The sequence below is a fragment of the Bison bison genome, unplaced genomic scaffold, assembly GCF_000754665.1.
Source record: "Bison bison bison isolate TAMUID 2011002044 unplaced genomic scaffold, Bison_UMD1.0 scf7180017864146, whole genome shotgun sequence".
Classification (NCBI taxonomy): Eukaryota; Metazoa; Chordata; class Mammalia; order Artiodactyla; family Bovidae; genus Bison; species Bison bison.
In genome coordinates, this window is record NW_011494718.1 from 7,802,298 (window position 1) to 7,823,625 (window position 21,328).

Sequence of the window (21,328 nt, forward strand, 5' to 3'; positions counted from 1 at the left end):
AGACAACATTCTAATCACTTTAAAAAAATTTTATTGATATAAAACACATAACCTAAATTCACCAGTTTAACCTTTTTAAGGCATGCAATGACTCTTAATATATTCACAGTGTTTCACAACCATCACCACTATCCAATTCCAGAATATTTTCATCACCACCCCCAAAAAAACCCACACATATTCCACTCCCCCATACCCCACTATCCCTTGGCAGTCTCTAAGCTAATTTGTTTCTCTGTGAATTTGCCAATTCTGGACAGTTCCTATAAATGGAAATATACCATATGTGGCCTTTCGTGACTGGCTTCTTTCATTAGCATAATGTTTTCAAGATTCATCTATATTGGAGCATGTATCAGAGCTTCATTCCTTTTATGGGTGAATCATATTCCGTCATATGGCTATAACACACTCTGTTTATCCACTCATCATTTGATGGACATTTGGATTGTCTCCACATTTTGGCTACCCTAAATAATACCGCTGTGAATATTTGTGTACAAATTTTTACATGTACATATGTTTTTGGTTCTCTTGGGTATAGATCTGGGAGTGGAATTACTAGGTCATCTGGTAAATTTACACTTAACTCTTGGAGAAATTGTCAAACTGTTTTCCACTGTAGCTGCACCATTTTATAATCCCACCAGCAATGTATGAGATTTCCAATTTCTCCACATCCTCACCAATGCTTGCTATTTTCCTTTGTAAAAATAGCAGCTATCATAGCAAGTGTTAAGTGGTATCCCATTATGGTTTTGATTTGCATTGCCCTAATAACTAACAATGCTAAACATATTTTCATGTACTTATCGGCTATTTGTATTTCATCTTTAGAGAAATGTTTATTCAAATACTTGACCTATTTTTCAGTTGATTGTTTGTGTTGAATCATAAGAATTCTTTATATATGCCAAGTACTTTTTATATTCCAAGTACTTAATTTCTTGTCAGATGAATGATTTGCAAAGATTTTCTCCCATTTTATCAGTTGTCTTTTCACCTTCTTGATAGATGCATAAATTTTTTATTTTGATTAAAGTCAAGTTAATCTATATTTACTTTTGTTTCTTGTTCTTTTGGCATCATATTTACAAAATCATTGCCTAATTCAAAGTCATGAAGATTTATACCTATGTTTCTTTCTTGAAGTTTTATGGCTTTAGCTCTTTCATTTAGGTTCACTGTAATCCATTTTGAGTTACTAACTCCTTTTTATATAATGCTACTTACTTTTGCTGGTATAATTTTTGTTTTCTATTCTTATTCTCTTTATTGGTACAGGTAATCGAGAATTAATTCTATTTTGAAGTCCTGCTGATTAAGAAAGCTTTCAAGAAAGCAGTTTCAATGCCAAAAAAATTAAATTCAAGCACAATATCTTTAAGAACAAAAATGCAGATTGATTCATCTTGGGAAATAATATTGTAACAATTAGGATCTGAGTTTCACTGCTGCCCACTATAAATTCTTAACCCAATTAAAAATGCTTTATAAATATTTTCCATATATGCTTACACTTTCCTGCACTTGCGTTCTCTACTTTAACCTTCTTCTTTATCTGCTCACCAAAATGTCTTGTTGGAATGCTTTTCTTGTACTTGCTTTAAAAATGATCTAAATTAAGGTCACATTAGAGCTGCTTAAAAGTAAAACACTTTAAATCACAACAATCCTGTAAATATCAAAATATGCTATCGCCTGTGGACACCAGGTATGAAAACATAAGATTAGATACAATTACAGAGCTTCCTGAAAAATTACATCATGAGAACTCCATGAATATTCTAGGTCAGGGATTATAACACATTTTTCAGGTTCCATGTGAACCTGAAAGTCTCTTATCAAGATCCCTTTAAGAAGAAATTTTGTTTTAACAAATAATATTATGGAAGTCAGTTCTATATGAGATTGTTTTCCAATCTCAAATTCTAATAGGAATTAACATTGCTTCATTGAATAACTAAAATTACTTATATTTCTCTTTTTAAATAAAAAATCTTAGGTTAAACCAATTTTCAAAAATTGCCTGTTTATTGGTATAGCAATAAAAATTAGTTTAACAATGAAATTCCTTTTTGAAAATGTGTCTACATGTTAGAAAAGATAGATATTTCTCAAACCTTTGAAATCCATGCCCAATTTGTTAAATACAAAATCTGAAGTATTCATTTAATGCTATTTGAAATTGCAAAATAAATATATTTGTTTTTCATTGATAATATATCATAATATTTGAAGCATTTTTTCAAGCTAGAGCCAGAGACCCAAGTGCCTCCCTCTTTATTTCTATTTCAGCTATAAGAATCTAGTATGTTGTACCTAGGAATGGTATCTTTCCCAGGATCCTGGGTTGAAAATTCAACAGCTCCATATGTGTGTCTGTGTGTTCATATGCACGCACATGTTAGTCACTCAGTCACATCTAACTCTTTGCAACCCCATGGACAGTAGCCCACCAGATTCCCTTTTCCATGGGATTTCCCAAGCAAGAACACTGGAATGGTTTGCTGTTTCCTCCTGCAGAGGATCTTCCCTACCCAGGGATCAAACCAGGGTCTCTTGCCTGGCAGGCAGATTCTTTACTGTCTAAGCCACCAGGGAAGTCCTCACTGCTCCATACTACGTAAAATATTTTCTCCCCATTTTTACGAGTCCAAGAATTTCAACCTTGAATCAAACCTAAAAGATTCACCCATCTAGTGTTCTGGAAACAGTGGTTTTAAGATTGTCCCACTGAAGGACAATGACACAGTTTCTCTCAATATCAGCTTAGGTATACTCAAATTTCTGAAAGCAGCCATTTTTAGCTCTTTCATTTGTAAATCCTTTCCAAGTTTTCAAAATTGTTTAGCTATGTTACTTTTTGAAGTAACACAAAAGACCTTTTTTTGGAGTACACAAAAGATCTTTTCTTTTCATTTATTCTGAACATTCTCCCTCTTAATAGGTCCATGTGTGGGAGAAAGGGTTCATCTAATTTTGTACATGTTGACTTGAAACTATCTATGCAATACTGCTTGAGGTTTGTTCAAGTCAACTACAGAAATGAATATCATCCCAAAGGAATCACGTCTGAAATGAGGAGAGAAAAAGCCAAGGTCCTGGTCTGGTTGTTTGTTGTCATTCAGTCGCTAGGTCATGTCTGACTCTTTGTGATCCCATGGATTACAGCATGCCAGGCTCCCCTTTCCTTCACCATCTCCCAGGGAGTTTGCTCAAATTCACGTCCATGGAGTTGCTTATGCCATCCAACCATCTCATCTTCTGTTGCCTGCTTCCCCTCCTGCATTCAATCTTTCCCAGCATCAGTCTTTTCCAATGAGTCAGCTCTTCATATCAGGTGGCCAAAGTATTCGAACTTCAGCATCAGTCCTCCCAAAGAATATTCAGTGTTGAATTCTTTTAGGATTGACTGGTTTGATGCCTTTGCTACACGAATAGCAGAGGGAGGGACAGAAACAAACAACAAGGCTTAAAATGAGAGGTTGAAATAAAGGAAGAAAACCAGGAATGTGAAATATCCTGGAATCCTGAGAAAGAAGTGTAAAACAAGCTCGAATATTCAAAAATCCTGGAACAAGTGGAGGTTAATTAAACATGGATAATTTCCACTAGACTTTAAGAAACGAGACTCTTGGTGACCTTACACAAATTGCTTATGGTCAAATTTTAGAAGTCGTGGACATGAGTGCAAAATAAAGCAGAGAGAACACTACATAGACTCTTCCTCCCAGGAGCCCACTGAGAGAGGATGAGAACACTGAGATAGTAACTAAGTGGAAGTGAAAGTGTTCGTTGCTCAGTCTTGTCCTACTTTTTTTTTTACCCTATGGACTGTTAGTAAAGAATCTGCCTGCAATGCAGGAGACCTGGGTTCAATCCCTCGGTGAGGAAGATCCCCTGGAGTAGGAAATGGCAACCCATTCCAGTATTCTTGCCTGGAGAATCCAATGGACAGAGGAGCCTGGCGGGCTACAATCCACAGGGTCACAAGAGTCGGATACGATTTAGCGAGTAAACCACCATCACCATGGACTGTAGCGCGCCAGGCGCCCCTGTCCATGGGATTCTCTAGGCAAGAATACTGGAGTGAGTAGGCATTCCCTTCTCCAGGGGATTTTTCTGACCAAGGGATCAAACCAGGGTCTCCTGAATGGCAGGCAGATTCTTTACCATCTGAGTCACCAGGGAACCCCAATAGTAACTAAAAGGGGAGTTAAGTTTGAAGAGGCTTTTGATTTGCTTTTTTTAAGATATAAGAGATCTGACCATATTTATAGAATGCAAGGAATAATATTAATACATACATAGATAAAAGAAAGGGAGTACTTAGAAAAGTATATATTTTTTCTTTTCCATTTTGGCTTATAATAAGATATTGAGTATGGTTCCCTGTACTATACAGTAGGACTTGTCCATCCTATATATAATATTTTGCATCTGCTAACTCCAAATTTTCAATCCATAACTTCTTCCCCCTCCCTCCCCCTTGGCAACCACAAATCTGTTCTTCATGCCTGTGAATCAAGAACCTGCCTACCAATGCAGGAGACATAGGAGATACAGGTTCGATCCCTGGATTGGGGAGGTTCCCTGGAGGAAGGCATGGCAATCCACTCCAGTATTCTTGCCTGAAGAATCCCATGGACAGAGGAGCCTGGTGGGCTACAGTCCATAGGGTCACAAAGAGTCAGACACAACTGAAGTGACTTAGCACACACAGCACTTTCTGTTTTGTAAATAAGTCATTTGTGTTCTATCTTAGATTCCACATATAAGTGGTATTATATGGTATTTGTCTCTGTCTGACTTACTTCATTTAGTATGATAATCTCTAAGTCCATCCATGTAGCTACATATGGCATTATTTCATCCTTTTTCATGGCTGAGTAGTATTCCATGGTGTATGTGTATATATACATATATACCACTTCATCTTTATCCATAGAAAGGCATATATTTAAAGGAGGCAGACCAAAATAGGTTCATAACTAAGCAGGGCTTACAATCCTTGAAATGAGAAAAGAAGTTGTCTTCCTCGTCCTCCAAGCCTTGAGAAAAGACAGTGAAAGTGGTTGAATTTTCATAAAGTATGTGTTGATGGTGACGGCAGGTGGAGAGTAGTGGGGGTTCCCCTGGGATGGTCTCTAAGAGAGAATATTATCTTTGAGAAACTTAGGAGTTAGAGATCTGTGTGAGTATCAAGGGTCAAAAATGGCAGAAGAGTGGACTACATCCAAGTGATTACCAGGAACAAGCTGAGAAGCCAGGTAATCTTTTGGGGGGATGTCAACCAGAGTTTAGTGATATGTTCCCCCAGCAACTTTAGACAACTAAGTCAATGGCAGTTGCATTGGAGGGAAAGGGACAGACTTTAGATTTTGTTTTGAAGATGTTCAGTTCCCAGTGGTCACCAGCTCCTTCCACTAATTTTTCCATTTTATTCTTTATCTTAGTGAAATCTGCTTCATTGTACTAAACCTGAGAATGTTGAATAAATTCTGGATTTCTAAATCCTGAAACCTCAATTCTTGATCTACTTCAGCCTCCATGATTTGATACAAGACATTAAGCTCTTCACAGATAATGTAATCAGGCCTCAAAGATTTGCCCAAAACCAATAGCTAGTGAAAGGTTGGATGGAAAGTACCAGGTGTCAGGAAGGAAAGTTCCATCTGGAAAATAGGCTGAACACACTTCCAGGGATGATGGATGGCTTGGGATTCATTTTGTAAAACATAGTTTGGGAAGTTGTAGTTGCAGCATGGTTTATTGTGTATAATATTTATATAATGTAAAGTGACTGCACACTGATCATCTAACACGGGTTTGTTCTTTAAAGATATAAAATGTCTTTTTATTCCCATATTTAGTTAAAATAATATGTTGGACTTTTTCAAATCTAAGCATTTACCTCCTGGTTTGCAAATGTATTGTGTACCAAAGGATACACAGTAAATCTAGCTATCTGAACTAAACACCTCTGGAAATTAGTCAATGTGAAACCTGAAGCAAAAACAAAATAAGCCCTTCATGCTGCTTGTGGCACCACAGTAGAGCAGCTACTGAGCTGTTGTACAAGGTCTTTATTAGGTCATAACTAAATATATGTTAAAGATTAAAAAAAAAAAGCAAAATGGAATAAACTCAATGGGCTACATAGTGGAAAAATTCTTGTTAAAACTACTTTTAACATTCAAGATATTGTAAATTTACATAAAATATTAAAATAATTTAGAAATCTCCAAGGAACAAGATGGCAATTTCAGGGTAGCTTCTTCCAGCACTGCATTAAATTTCATCCACTCTGCACTGTGTGTAGTTGGGGTTGTTTTGTGCTAAGAGAATTGGTTTGGGTTTTAAGACACATCAGTTTCTTAAACCAACATATGTAGAAGTAAACCCCTGCTGTTTTCAAGGCTTTTGCCTTTCCTCCGCCCCCAGGAGAGCTTTAAAGAAATCCTAAATAATGAACACATAGAATACACATGAATACATAGCATACAAAAATATGCTATGTATTTGTTCTACATTATTAAATCTCTCCCTTATGCAAACACATATTTGATATTTTAGGGTTACAGTTTTATTCAATTAAACAAAAACTATTTAACATCTAAAATATTCCAGACATGGGTATACAGATGATTAACCATGGTCTTTGTTCGTAGGAATCTGATTGCTTCTTTTGCCTGTACTAACTGAAAAGGAAGAAAGTAAAACTAATAATTGCAAATATGCATATGATAGTCAACCCAGGTTATTTGCATAACATCTGCAAATGACTAATTTGCTGAGTAAGATTGTGAGCACCTCTCTGCTGGTGATGGGAAGAGTAGTTTGTCTGCTATTATATTGGTACAGGTAGTATATTACAAATGCAGTATCCAAAGCAATAGAAATGGAATTAGAGACATGAGGGCACATTCAGTTAATGTTTAAGGATTATTATCGATAGGAGTTGATGTTGGGTTAGATGGCGACAGTGAAAAAGTAAGCAGTCCCTGTTTTAAATTTCACTAGCATCTGGGGGCTTTATGATCAAAGGCTAATAATGGTCATTTGGAGGCTCATGGACTGCCTTAAAATATTACGATAACAGCTATAGATAGTCTCCAAGAAAATCTATATGGACACAAAGAAACTTTGCGTGTAACATCAGGAACATCATGGTCCTCCTGAAAACCATCTATAACCCAAACAGGCGTTATGCCTTAGTTATAAAGACTGCATGATTGTTGGGTCACAATGTAGTTTTTGGCTTCCCTGAAGTCTCATATGGTAAAGAATCTACCTGCAGTGTAGGAGACCCAGGTTCGATTCCTGGGTTGGGAAGACTCCCTGGAAAAAGGAATGGCTATCCACTCCAGTATTCTTGCCTACAGAATTCCATGGACAGAGGAGCCTGGCAGGCTACGGTCCATGGGGTCATAAGGAGTCAGACAGGACTGAACGACTAGGCACACACATGGTAGTTTTATTCCTAGTTTTTCAAGGAATCTCCGTGCTATTATCCATAGTAGCTATATCAATTTACATTCCTACCAGCAGTACAAGAGAATTCCCTTTTCTACACACTCTTTCTAGCATTTATTTGTAGGATTTTTGACAGTGGCCATTCTGACTGGTATAAGTAATACTTCATTGTAGTTTTGATTTCCATGTCTCTGATAATGAGCAATGTTGAACATACTGAGCATATAACTTGAATAAACCATAACTGAAAATTATCATGTACCCCAAGGTTGGTTACAGCACTATTTATAATAGCTAGGACATTGACAGATGCATGGATGAAGAAGTTGTGGTACGTATATACAATGGAATATTACTCAGCCATAAAATGAACACATTTGAGTCAGTTCTAATGAGGTGGATGAACCTAGAGTCTACTATACAGAGTGAAGTAAGTCAGAAGAGAAAAATAAATACTGTATATGAACACATATATATGGAATATAGAAAGATGTTGCTGATAAAGCTATTTGCCAGGCGGCAATGGAGACACAGACATAGAGAAGGGACTTGTGGACACAGTGGGAAAAGGAGAGGGTGGGAGGAAAGGAAAGAGTAGCATGGAAACCTGTACGTTACCATATGCAGAGTAGACAGCCAGTGGGAATGTGCTGTATGAGTCAGGGAGCTCAGCCTCGGTGCTCTGGGCCAACTAGAGTGGGATGAGGTGGGAGGCGGGAGGGAGGCTCCAGAGGGAGGGACGTAAGTACACCTAGGGCCGATTCCAGTTCATTTAGGGCAGAAACTAATGCAATACTGTAAAGCAACTATCCTCTAATTAAATATAAATAAACTTGAAAACAAAGACTGCCTACAAATGTGAATTGTGCCCTGAAGGAAAATTCAGGAGTGCTATGACGATGTCGTCAGTCTAGACGCTGACAGAAAAGTAGAGGTAGCAATGTCGGGAAAGGCTAGTCTAGGGATGTGAATATAATACACGTGAATGAAAGAATAGTAATGATAAACGGATCAGCTGGGTTTTAAGCCCCTCAGGCTTATCTTTTATAGGTATATAATATATATTTATGTACATATATAATAGCTTTATTGATAAAGACTTTATATATCATACAATTCACCTATTTAAAGGGTGTGATTTAAGGGCTTTAAATGTATTCATGGAGTTGGACAACCTTCACCAAATCAATTTTTGAACATTTTTGACACTCCCAAAAGAAATGCATCCCTATTAGCAGTCACTCCACATTTCCCTGGAATTTGTTTATGCCACCCCCACCAGCCACATACAGGCACTAATTGCTTTCTAAATTTGTAGAATTCCGGATACATCATGTAATTGGAACCATATAACATTGATCTTCAGAGAGGGACTTCTTTCTTGATAGAGAGTTTCCAAGATTTATCCATGCTGGGACAGGTATCAATACTTCATTCCTTTTTATAGCTGAATAGTATCCAGTTGTATGGATATACTGTACTTTATGTGTCTATCAGTTGATCAACATTGAGTTATTCCCACTTTTTTGCTATTTAAATAATGCTTCAATGAACATTTGTGTGTAAATTTTTGTGTGAAAATATGTTTTCTTCTCTTTCAAATATATTGGGAGTATCCCCGGTGGTTTAGATGGCAAAGAATCCACCTGCAATGAAGGAACCAAGGGTTTAACCCCTGGGTTGGGAAGATCCCCTGGAGAAGGGAATGGCTACTCACTCCAGTATTCTTGCCTGGAGAATTCCACGGAAAGAGGGGCCTGACAGGCTATACAGTTCATGGGGTAGCAAAGAGTCAGACAAGACTGAGCGACACTTAACTTAGAATTGTCATATGGTAACTCTATTTTTAACCTTTTGATGAATTGCCAAACTGTTTTCCTTAGCTTTATTTTAAATTTTATTACATTTGTCTTATTATTCCATCTCTTACTTTGGCTGATAGATGTTTCCTGGAAAAATTCCATTTGGGTTGAATTATTTGTTAATGGAATCATATTTTACAAAGGAAGCTTGATATTTTATGGTACCTGGATTTTTAAAACTTATGGCATGGCAACCCACTCCAGTATCATTGCCTGGAAAACTCCATGGACAGAGGAGCCTGGTGGGCTACAGTTCATGGGGTCACAAAGAGTCAGACATGACGAGTGGTTAACACTTTCACTTACACAAAACTCTAAATTAAGAAGCAGAAAACCTGGATTCCAAAGCTGAGCTTTAACATTAACTCACTGTGACCTGGATATGACTATTAACCCATAAGAAAGAAGGAACTTTCTCTTAAAACACATTATCTAGCGTAATATGTAATGGCTGCCTGCAGTGCATGCTAAGTCACTTCAGTCACGTTGGACTCTGTGCGACCCTGTGGACCATAGCGTGCCAGGCTCCTTTGTCCATGGGATTCTCCCGGCAAGAATACTGGACTGGGTTGCCATATCCTCCTGCAGGGGATCTTCCCAGTCTAGGGATCAAACCAGCATCTCTTACGCCTCCTATACTGGCAGACGAGTTCTTTACCACTCGCTCCACCCTGGAAAGCCCATGTAATGGCTAGTGAGGTATATTAGACAGAGAAATTATACCAGGTTCAGATAAAGATCACCAGAGAAACAAGAAAATAAGAAATTTTAGGTAAATTCAGATTACTTAAGGGAAAAATCTGATTGGGATATTTGTTATATGGCTTTACAATTGAAAGATACAAATACTTTCAAGTGATAATCTCATCTTTAAACACCCCTTTCCTTTATTTTCTTCAGCTAGAGCTTTTGTTTCAGCTTTTTTGTTGCTGTTTCTTAGCTAAGAGCCAAACAGAATATGAAGAGAAGTAGAGTCTGAATGATCATTAACTAACCAGCCTCAATGCTGATGTTCAGAATTATATTGTGGAATCACACATTCAACAGCTCTGAGATTCCTGGGAAGTCAGATTGTGTTGAATTCTTGGAGCTTAAAAGGCATAACAGCTGGTTTATAGCTGCCATTATCAGGTTTTTTTTTTCCTCAATTTCTTTTTTTTTTCAGTTATAGATAGGCTGACTCTCCAGACTTTTACTTTGTAAAGGAGACAGACTGGCTAGATATGAAAAAAGATACTCTGCTAAACTGTGATTTTTTAGCTCTTCCTTCCTTGGAAAAGAGAGTGATCCAGCTCAGTTTGTATTCACCATGCATGTATTGACAGCCGACTGCATACGAAACATTCATCTGGCTAAGGTGGAGGATTCAACTAGATAATACCCACAGTGTTCCAAATGTTTATTGTCTAAAGTACATAGAAAGCTGTTAAATATGTTGGAAATGTTTAAAGGTCATTAGATCGCCAAATAAGATGCCGAGGAAACTCAGAGGAGGGAGAAATGGCTCGAATCAGAAGGATTAGAGAAAGCTTTGGAGAGAGAGTTGGTCTCTTTTGCACTGAGCCTTGGACGATGAGGGACCTCTTTCCATCAGGCAGAGGATACAAAGGCAGCCTAGAAAGAGGACACTTTAGGACAAAGGCATGGAATGAGAAAGCACACCAAGCCTGTTTGGGGAAGAATAGTTGTATCCAAAAACATTAGAGAAAAGCCTTAGATAGGATTTTTTTTCTTTTATAAATTCCCTAGGTATTTCAAATAACATCCGAGTTGGACAGCCTTCTGAGAATCTTTGTACTCTTTTTCTGTATGAGTTTTGGGAGACCTCTTTCTCCTCACTTATCATCCCACTGGAGGAAAACAGAACCCTCAGAGCTCCAAAGAGTTATATTTAGACTTGCCTTATGACTTTATGTAGAGAGAAGAACGTTTCTGTCCAAGGACAATGTCCACATAATTATCTGTAATAAGTGGATTAATAAGTGAATGGAGAGGAGACCAACAGACCTTGTTTATGGTGTAAGGGAAGTTTAGGGAAAAGATTTTAGAAATGGGTTATAAAATGTCCTAGATTCTTACACTGCAAAATCTCTTCAAGAACACTCCTCAGTACTCTGTAATAACTTCTATGGGAAAATAATCTGAAAAAGAATGTTTATGTATAACTAAATACTTTGCTGTAGACTTGCAACTGACACAAAATTATAAATCAACTATGCGTGCTTGTGTGTACGTGTGCTCACTCATGTCCAACTCTTTGTGACTCCATGGACTGTAGCCCAAAGTCTCCTATGGGAGTCGGTTGCCATTCCCTTCTCCAGGGGATATTTCTAACCCAGGGATCAAACCCGTGTCTCCTGCCTTGAAGGCAGGTTCTTTACCATCTGAACTATACTCTGTTATAAAATAAAAACTAAAAAATGCTTTTGGGTATTCATTGCTCTGTTATACTACTTCCTGTAGAGGCCATGGATTCAGTGGTAGCTTGAAGCATGTTGAGTCTAGGATAGAGAACAACAACAAAGAACATCTCCACCTGCCAAATAGTTGCCAATGAAATAACTTAGCTCTAACGGTGTCAGTGTCAACATATGAGATTAAGGGTTGATATTTTGTCTGTTTATCATTTGCTTGGCATTGCCATTTATGTATTCCGAAAAATCAATGGAAGTTCAACTTTTGAATTTTTAATTCATAGTACAAGAGACAGAAAATATATTTTTGTCAGTGAATAAGATCTAGAATATAATATGTGTCAGGACACTTTCTATAGTCTGCAAAGGATGTAGTCTATAAAAAGAAGCTAAATAAAATAAAGAATTAGAATTGTTTGGTCAATTTAATCAATAAAGCGTTTTCGTCTAAATAATTTGGACTCTCTCTAAAATCAGGATGGGCTTGAATAAATTAGTCAAATATATCTTTATATATTAAAGCTTTGCCTATGTGCATTGTATAATCTGAAACTGTCATTTATAGCTTTGAATGCGATATGAATTAAGCAACAGCAACACAAAGTGGTTCTTAGGACCATTTCTGATTAAAAGGAGACACAGACTTAATTGGTAAGACAGCAAAGAGTTAGCTTTAAAAGAACTCACCTAAAAGGCAAAACAAGAAGGAAAACGATTTCATATTTTTCTTTATGTGAATCAAAGTCATTTATAATTTTTAATTGCATGGTGTGCGCTCTAACAAGTTGTGAAAAATATTTATTATATCATATCCCACAACTGTTTAACGGTGGCTGAAGGCTTTTTTCTGTTTTGGTTTTTTTTTTAATTGTTGTTGTTTTTTTTTTAGAGTTGAGCATTTTGGCATATTTATATCAGATCTTTTCTGAAGGTGATATCCCACTTAAAGGTGATACTATTCTGTAACCCTTCACAGTTTATTTTTAACCTTTTTCTACCTAGTGGTCCCCAGGAACCTGAGTTTAATGTTTCTTATTTCCATCATTTATAATTCATTTAGTAAATAGTTATTAAGTGCCCCTTATGAGCCTTGGACTCTTCTACATATGGGGAATACACACAGCTGTAAACAAAACAACCATTCCTGTGCTTAGGGACCTTTATTCAAATATAGGAGGGGGTGGGCAACATGCAAATAAACAAGCAAATGTGGACAGAACTGATCATTTTATCTAAAAGAACTTTAGCCCTAAAGTTTATCTTCACATAAAGTGCACGGGTCCATTATATTTGTTACTATTCAGACATACACCTGAGTCAGGTCAACAAGATTGTCTGTGAATAAAACTAAGCACTTTTCCTTTGTAGTAAAATTTGAATCCTCCTGACGACTCCTTAGCTTTCACAAGTAGTTTAATCTAGAGTGTATAGAGCAATTAGGCAGCCACAGGAGGCACCAAACTTATAGTACAGTGTCCAAATGTTAGTGAATTCACTTGGCTTGTTGTCAGCAGTCGACATCGGATATCAAGCTCCTGGCAGGAACCTGAATGAAGTCATCTCTCCCACCTTCACTTGACCTCAACCCAGGGGCCATAGAGCTCAGCTGTAATGCTTCATAATACATCGATACACATCAATTCCATGCCGGTCCTGCCCTCCATCCTTGTTGAGATTAACTAATAAGTAAAGAAAGCAAAGTTCAGTTAAGAGAAACAATGTCTTCACCCCATTCAGATGTTTATGAGATTTCCTATTGAATATGATTTTTATTTGAGGAAGCAAAAGACAGACTCTGATCTAAAAATCTAACTCAGCCTTTAAAAAGTTGTTTTTTCTAGGTCAAACTCTTTTATCTATTTTCACACATCAATCATTATCAGAAGCAATGTCAGAATTATAATGCATAAAACATATACGAGATGTTTTCATCCTATTTATGGCCTGCTAAGAAATAGAATATGCTTATAACTTTACATAAGAAATTCATATATTTCAGGCAGGTTTAGAAAAAAAAAAAAGAACCTGAAATTGTGCATTTAATAGAATAGATGCATCTGAAGATCCATTCATTAAAAACTGTTATTCAATGTTATTCTAAAGAAACAAGAACAACAGGACTAAATTTAGGGCTATCAATCCTAAATACAATCTTAATCAAAGAAAATTGAGATGATTTTTAAGTTAAACAAGTAGAAAACAAACCTCAAAACAAAGAAACCTAACCCTAACAATTTGAACTGACTTTATAATGCACCTTTTCTCTTGGAGATAGTCAGGCATGAGCCAACTGTATTGAGAATCTGCTTTGCATGTGCAAGTCATTTTGCTAGATGGTGAGGGTCAGGTATTGTTTGTCCTTTAAATGCCATCTTCTTTGGCCAGAGGAACAAGAAGGCTGAACCAAAGTTTCTGGAATCTCAGAACTTTTGTCATTATCGGGACCACTTGCTGGTTTACAACTGTCTTGGGTTTTCACTGAAACAATAGGATCCCACGGCAGGTTCTGGGAGTGCTGTGTTTTGGAGAACACAAACAAGGACTTTCTTCTTTCATTTGGTCTGTCTCAGCATCCTGAAGGTTGTCCAATTCTGGGAGCTCACCAAGTTTAATTTCATCCATTAGACTTGGAATAAAGAATAAACCTGCAAATTCTGTCAAAATGGGTGATGTATGGCTGCTGAGAAATTCAAATTGCTTCAAGTGTGGGAGCCAACAAAGTAATGTCCCTCTACAGGATGAGATCACAGCATCATGCGCTCATTCTCTGTGTGAGCTTCATTCTATATGCATGGGGGACAGCCAAGGCATGAGTTCATTGAAGGAATGGTGAAGTGCTTCTCCTTAACCCTCTAGCTTCCAGAGGTTCAACCCTCTGGAAGGTGCAGATCCAAATGACCATGGATTCTACCTCAGATACCCCTGGGTGTCATGCTGCATCACATAGTAATGATAGACAGTAAAACAGACACATGGAGAATACAGTACAAATCAAACTCAGATTAGGGATTGGACTAAAATTCCTGAGTGCTCTACTGGCTGAAAGGAAAATGCACACTTAAAAGGTGGAAGTGAAATTTTATCCAGGGAGGAATATAGATGGGAACAGCCTTCAGACAGCTCTGAGAAACTGCACTGAAGAAGGGAGAACCAGGATATATATGTATACATAATTTTTTTTGGCTAGGAAAAAAACATGTAGTTGAACATCCAAAGATTAAACAGATCACAAAGAATAGCTACCTTAAGTTAATGATTTGGGTGCTTTTCTATGTAGGGAAAGATGTAAGAACTCAGAGTCATTGAAAATTTCCCTTAGCTATGAAACTTAATTATCTAGGGACCAGAATAGCCAAAACACAGAATGTTCCCTATTTTTCTCTGTCCTAAATTCCTCTTAGGATGCACTGCAATGGCTCATGGCTTGATCCCTATAGAGCTGAAATGGCAGACATTTTCCTCTTCTTTTTAGCACCATCATCTTATCAGCCACTATGATTGAAGGTTTCCAGTTTTATAGTTTGGCTGCCCTCCACCAGTTTTAGAATGTCATAGAATCACAAGGTCCTGCCTCATACGTGGCATCCGCCCTGAGTGAGTTGTCCCAAACGTGTTTATTGTCCATGATAGTGACAAGCAATTTTTAGGTGAGAAGTTGAATTGAGCTGTTGGTTCAGGAGGAGAGGTAAAATTTCCTTGAGATTTTTTATAAAAGCATTTGGGAATGTGAAATCATGGATCCCAAGGTGCTTTGGAGGCTTCCATTCTCATTGGCTCCAATTATTTGTAGGTTTTTAGGAGGCAAACTGTATGCTTCCAAGAGTCAAATGAAGAATTCAAATGTGTGGTCCTCAGGAGGAGGTTTGCAGAGGCTCACAAAGAAGTAGCCAGAAAAATAAATGTAGTAAAATATATTTGTGGCTCTTATCTCAAAGCAGACTTTCAAATTTCTGAGAGTAGAGAAGAACTCACAAGGAAAACTCAGCATGGGCCTCTAGTAGAGACGGAGAGAGGACCCCAGAGGATTAGGATTAATGAGAGGCTCTTCTAATATGACCTGGGCTCTCCTGCATCCCCTCTTCCCTTCTTTTCCATATGCTTGTTTCCTTCCATAATTTCTCCCCAGATCTAAGGTTGCCTCATCAAATACAGAATGGCCAATTAAATTTGTATTTCAGATACACAACAAATAATAGTCTATTTTTGTTTCTTAAAATTCATGGAAAAAATACATACATTGTATATTTGAGATTCAAATTTAACCGAGCACCCTGCACTTTTACTTACTAAGCCTGGCAATCCTATCTGTGTTCCATCCAGTCCATCCCACTGGAATCTAACAGCAAAGAACAGAGGAAACGATTGTAATTAATAGTAGTGGCCAAGGAAAACATGGCCAAATGAAATGGTTGGCCTTGGTACTTCTGGCTATTTACAGGCCCCTTTTCACTGATGAAACAGTTGCCACGTGCCTTTCTGTTCAGGGCTTTCTGTTCATCCCAACCCTAGCCTCCTGCTCCAGCACCAGTTGATTTCCCCTGAAGTTAATGATTTGTGTTAAATGCTGGATGGGGTGGGAACATTGCTTACTGGAGAACTGTCCCAGGTGAGGGCTCTTCACCATCCATGGGGGACACTTCTGCTCGGTGGCAGAGGTTGTTAGGTTCAGCCTCCAGGCTTTTTGTTCTCCAGTAGAACCTTTGGTAAATACCCCTGTTAAATCAGCCACTTGCTTTGGCTCACAAATGATTGCATATGAATGCTTGGGATATTAAGTAGATTCTTGGGATAAAGAGGAAAACATTACTGTGTTGCTGCTCTCACATATTCACTGTGGAAAAAAATGTTTTCAAATAAACTGGTTTAATGACAGAACTATAAGAAGAAAAAAGATATTAAGCCTTATGTATTGCTGTGTACTCATTGAGGAAGTGTAAAACAGCTCTTGCACCAAAGACTCCACAATTGATTGATGAAGCCATGGAAATGTGTCAGATGTAACAGCTTTCAAGCACTATCTTACACATTGCACATATTTTCTTTCTTACGTAAAGATTTCAATTGGCAATGTATCATATCTGTTTTAGACTCAGTGAATTATATAAATAACTTGCATGAAATACAAAAGTTCTTGCTCACACAGCAAGTGTTACATTTTCATCCTGACTCCACAGATCATATATGGAACACAGAACACACCTGGAAATACAAACTATAAGACAGATATTGAAACTTCCCACATCCTAGAAAAATAAGAAACATTACTTTGTAGGTTGGAAGCAACATCTTCCAAGTGGTGAGACAAATATATCACAAGTCTGCTAGCAAATCTGCCAATAAACTTTCTTTCTAAATACATTCAAAGAGAGACTAGTTATTTTATAGTGAAAAGTGCATGTATATTTGGCTGTTTACTATGACTTGGAATATAGCCTCAATGGATCTCTTTAATGTTCAAATACAATTTTATCTAATTTTAAGGAATCTTTTAATTTTATGTGAATTTATTCATTTCTTATATGTCAGGCTGCCCCGAATGTATCAGTGACTACTTTTGTTTTCTCAGATTTTAAGACTGGCATTTCTCATTAGAGTTCATTCCTACAAATTAAGTTGAAACTTTTTCACTCGTCTGCTAACAGAGAAGAATCAAGTTATTTACTTTAAAACTCTCATTTCTAAGTATTTTACTTAGAAAAATATATATACTACCAATGGACATTCAGCATACCATATTTATTACCTGTGTTAAACTTCTTTTTCTCTTGAGTTTTATATTTAAAATGTAAGGCTTTGTTTAAATGTAATTTAAATACATAAAACACTTTAGGAAAATTGATAAATATTAATATTCAGAGAGCTACCTTATAACTGAAATCAATTATGTGTCACAGTTGGCTGAGGATGAACTATCCAGGGCGAATGAGCAATAGTTAGATATGGCTGGCGCGGTGTTTAGTCACTAAGTCGTGTCGGACTGTGACCCCATGGACTGTAGCCCACCAAGCTCCTCTGTCTGTGGGATTTCTCAGGCAAGAATACTGGAGGAGGTAGTTATTCCCTTCTCTAGGGGATCTTCTGGACTGGAGAAATGAACCCAGGTCTCTTGCATTGGCAGGCAGGAAGATTCTTTACCACTGAACCATCAGGGGTACCTAGATATGGCTGCAAAGGTTAAAAAGTAGAAGTTGAAAAGAAACAACGATTTTGTCTAATTAGGAAAAGTTCTATGGTCTTACGGTCACAAAAATGTAGATCATGTTTTGAGTTTTAACTTTTTATTTTTGTATTTCTTCTTTATCCCAAGTCTAAAAAAATGTAAGAAGCTCTAGGAAGTGAGCCCAAGACAGAACCCTTGGAACAGAGAGAGAGAATACTAATAATAAAACCAAAACAACACTTCTCCTATGGTGGGTTTAGATGGGTAGTTAAAATAACCTCGGGGCTTTCCAGTTGGTGCAGTTGGTAAGGAATCTGCCTGCCAATGCAGGTGATACAAGAGATGTGGGTTTGATCCCTGGGTAGGGATGATCCCCTGGAAGAGGAAGTGTCAACCCAACCCAGTATTCTTGCCTTGAAAATTCCATGGACAGAGTAGCCTTGGCAGGCTATACAGCCCAGGGGGTTGCAAAAAGTTGGGCACAGCTGAGCAGGCACACAATCTAAAAAAACCTTATTTTTTAGGAAAGTTAAGATGTTAGCTGCTCAGTTGTGTCTGACTCTTTGTGACTCTATGAACTGTAGCCCGCCAGGCTCCTCTGTCCATGGAATTTTCCAGGCAAGAATATTGGAGTGGGTTTACATTCCTGTCTCTAGGGAATCTTCCTGACCCAGGGATCGAACCTGGGCGCCTTCATGGCAGGCAGATTCTTTACCATCTGAGGTACCAGATGAAGTCTTATAAATAGGGCTCAATGAGAAAAAAGAAGAAATTTTAAAACTCACTTTTCCAAAGCCAGGATACTCTGGACTCTGAGGCTAACCTCAACCCTAAATTCCTTTCCCCCACCCCCGCCCCAGAGAGAGTGGTTTGACACCTAAAAATGATTGTATTTGAGACATTTTATGTGGAAAAGTTTAAGTTACATATATAACAGGTGATGACAGTTAAAGATTAATGAAAACAGCTCTTCTGTACTTGATGATTTTATTTCTTTCAATCTTTCTCTATTAGAAATACAATCATATAATATAATTGATAGATTATCTTTACCTAAGCTTAGTAAAGGATGCAGAAAGAAATATGCAGAATTTGCATCTTGAGTCTGCAAACGCAAATCTCTGTTTAAAATCAGCCCCACAGAAATGACTGTCCAGATGGCTGCAAAATCCATATGCACTGCCTCAGCCACACCGTGTCACTCCCTCAAAGTCTAGTTCTGCTGCTGCTGCTAAGTCACTTCAGTCGTGTCCGATTCTGTGCGACCCCATAGACGGCAGCCCACCAGGCACCCCCATCCCTGGGATTCTCCAGGCAAGAACACTGGAGTGGGTTGCCATTTCCTTCTCCGATCCATAAACCTACTCAGACACCTCTTCCCGATTCCGAAATGTCTCAGATTGAGCTTGCATCTTTCCTCTGTTGCCTGCTTTTGCTGCAATGCTTTGGCCCTCTCCTCGGCTACTTCTCCACTGTGTGCTGCCTCACTGTGGTGGTTCTACAGCAACCTCCCCCTTATCTTGCCTTCACTTTCTCAGCCACATCACCCCCACCCCATTTCAGGTCCTTGAACTATCCCAGTGCGTCCTATTCAATCCTCCTGACTCAGATGAGGGATGTGAACGTCCTGGTTTGTTTGACTAAAGAATCAGGAACATTACTATATAATTAAACTGTATGTGCATTTTATAATCACTATTTTTTAAGCAGATGCCAGCATAGATTTTTTAAAATTAATTTTTATTGGCATATAGTTGCTCAGCATAGATTCTATTTACAATTATTTATCAACAAATAACTACTTTGAGTTAGGAAGTTTCAAGGTGTGATTTATGTCGGTTCTTAAAGCGTTTCTTCCACTTGGTAAATTTGGCATGCCCTATACCTGGGTTGGGAAGATACCCTGGAGAAGGGAATGGCTACCCACTCCAGTATTCTGGCCTGGAGAATTCCATGGACTCTATAGTCCATGGGGTCACAATGAGTCAGACAGGACTAAGTGACCTTCACTTTCACTTTCATTTCACTTTACTGATTTCATTTAAAGCAAAATTAAACCCAATTAAAAAATCATTCTAAGATTTTAAGAAACATTATCTCTAATAAGAATAAATAATGCAATTTGTGAAAAGATTCTATTTTTATAAGATATGATATGAAGGTAGAAGATATATTTTTAAAAATATTGGTTAGTCCTATTGAAGGATGAGCTCATTTAAATAATAAGCAGGATCCTGAAAGACTTTGACATAAAAAATACAAAGATCAATAAAATAGGAGAAATTTGTTATATTTCTTTTAACTGTTAAAGATTTTCTATAGTGTAGAGAGTTGAAGAAAAGAAATATTCATGCCAAAATGCACCAAAATCCAGGGTAGATTGGCAATTTAGGATGGATATTGATCAGAGAGAAATATGTGGCTGTTGGAATTAGTGCCGTTTCTGTTCCAAAATCTGAATGAAAATTATTGAGGTATGACTAGTTGTATTTTAAACTTTCAACTTCAAATACTCTTCATAAAATGGAAGATGTAGACAGGTCAATAATTTACAGGACATATGTAGTTAATGAAAAGGTTTCTGGTCTCATTTTTAAAGTTCCAATAATCTGTCCTGCATATAGGATTTTTTAAATTCTCATTCATAATGGATATAAGGCCAGTTAACATTTAACTGGCACACAATTGCAAAGCACTTTGCAAATATAAAATATTATGTAAGTGCCACAGACTCCATTACTTCATACTCAGTCTTCAAGCAACAATTAATGAACAATGCAATATTGTACAATAGCCTTGCTAATGGAAATTTAACTTCCCTACAGCTTCAGAAGATTTCAGAACATTACATAATTGCTTAAAGTCAAATTGAATTTTAATCCATACATTATTTATGCTATTTGGTCATCTGGCTTTAAATAGATACATATAAAATATCTTATACATAAAATTATATATGAATGCATGCATAAAATCTTCCATTTCCTGCATGAAGCTATAATTTTTATTCTAAGATTCATGTATTTATTGACTTATGACAAAGCATCTTTCTCAAGCACATTCATTGTGCTTGGCTTTATTTGTAATTTGCAATAGAATCAGGCTTTGAGAAGCTGGTGATGCTCAATGACCCTTTATTTGAAGAATCCCGATTTTTTTTAAGTTAGATTTTTGGAAAAATTGTCAAAGAAAGCAAGCTGGGTGTATTCTATTTCTAGAAAGAGCCTTGGGATGTTTTCAGAGCTGGAGTTGGAAGGACCAATGGCACCCCACTCCGTGCTCTTGCCTGGAAAATCCCAGGGACGGAGGAGCCTGATGGGCTGCAGTCCATGGGGTCGCCAAGAGTCAGACACGACTGAGCGACTTCACTTTCCCTTTTCACTTTCATGCATTGGAGGAGGAAATGGCAACGC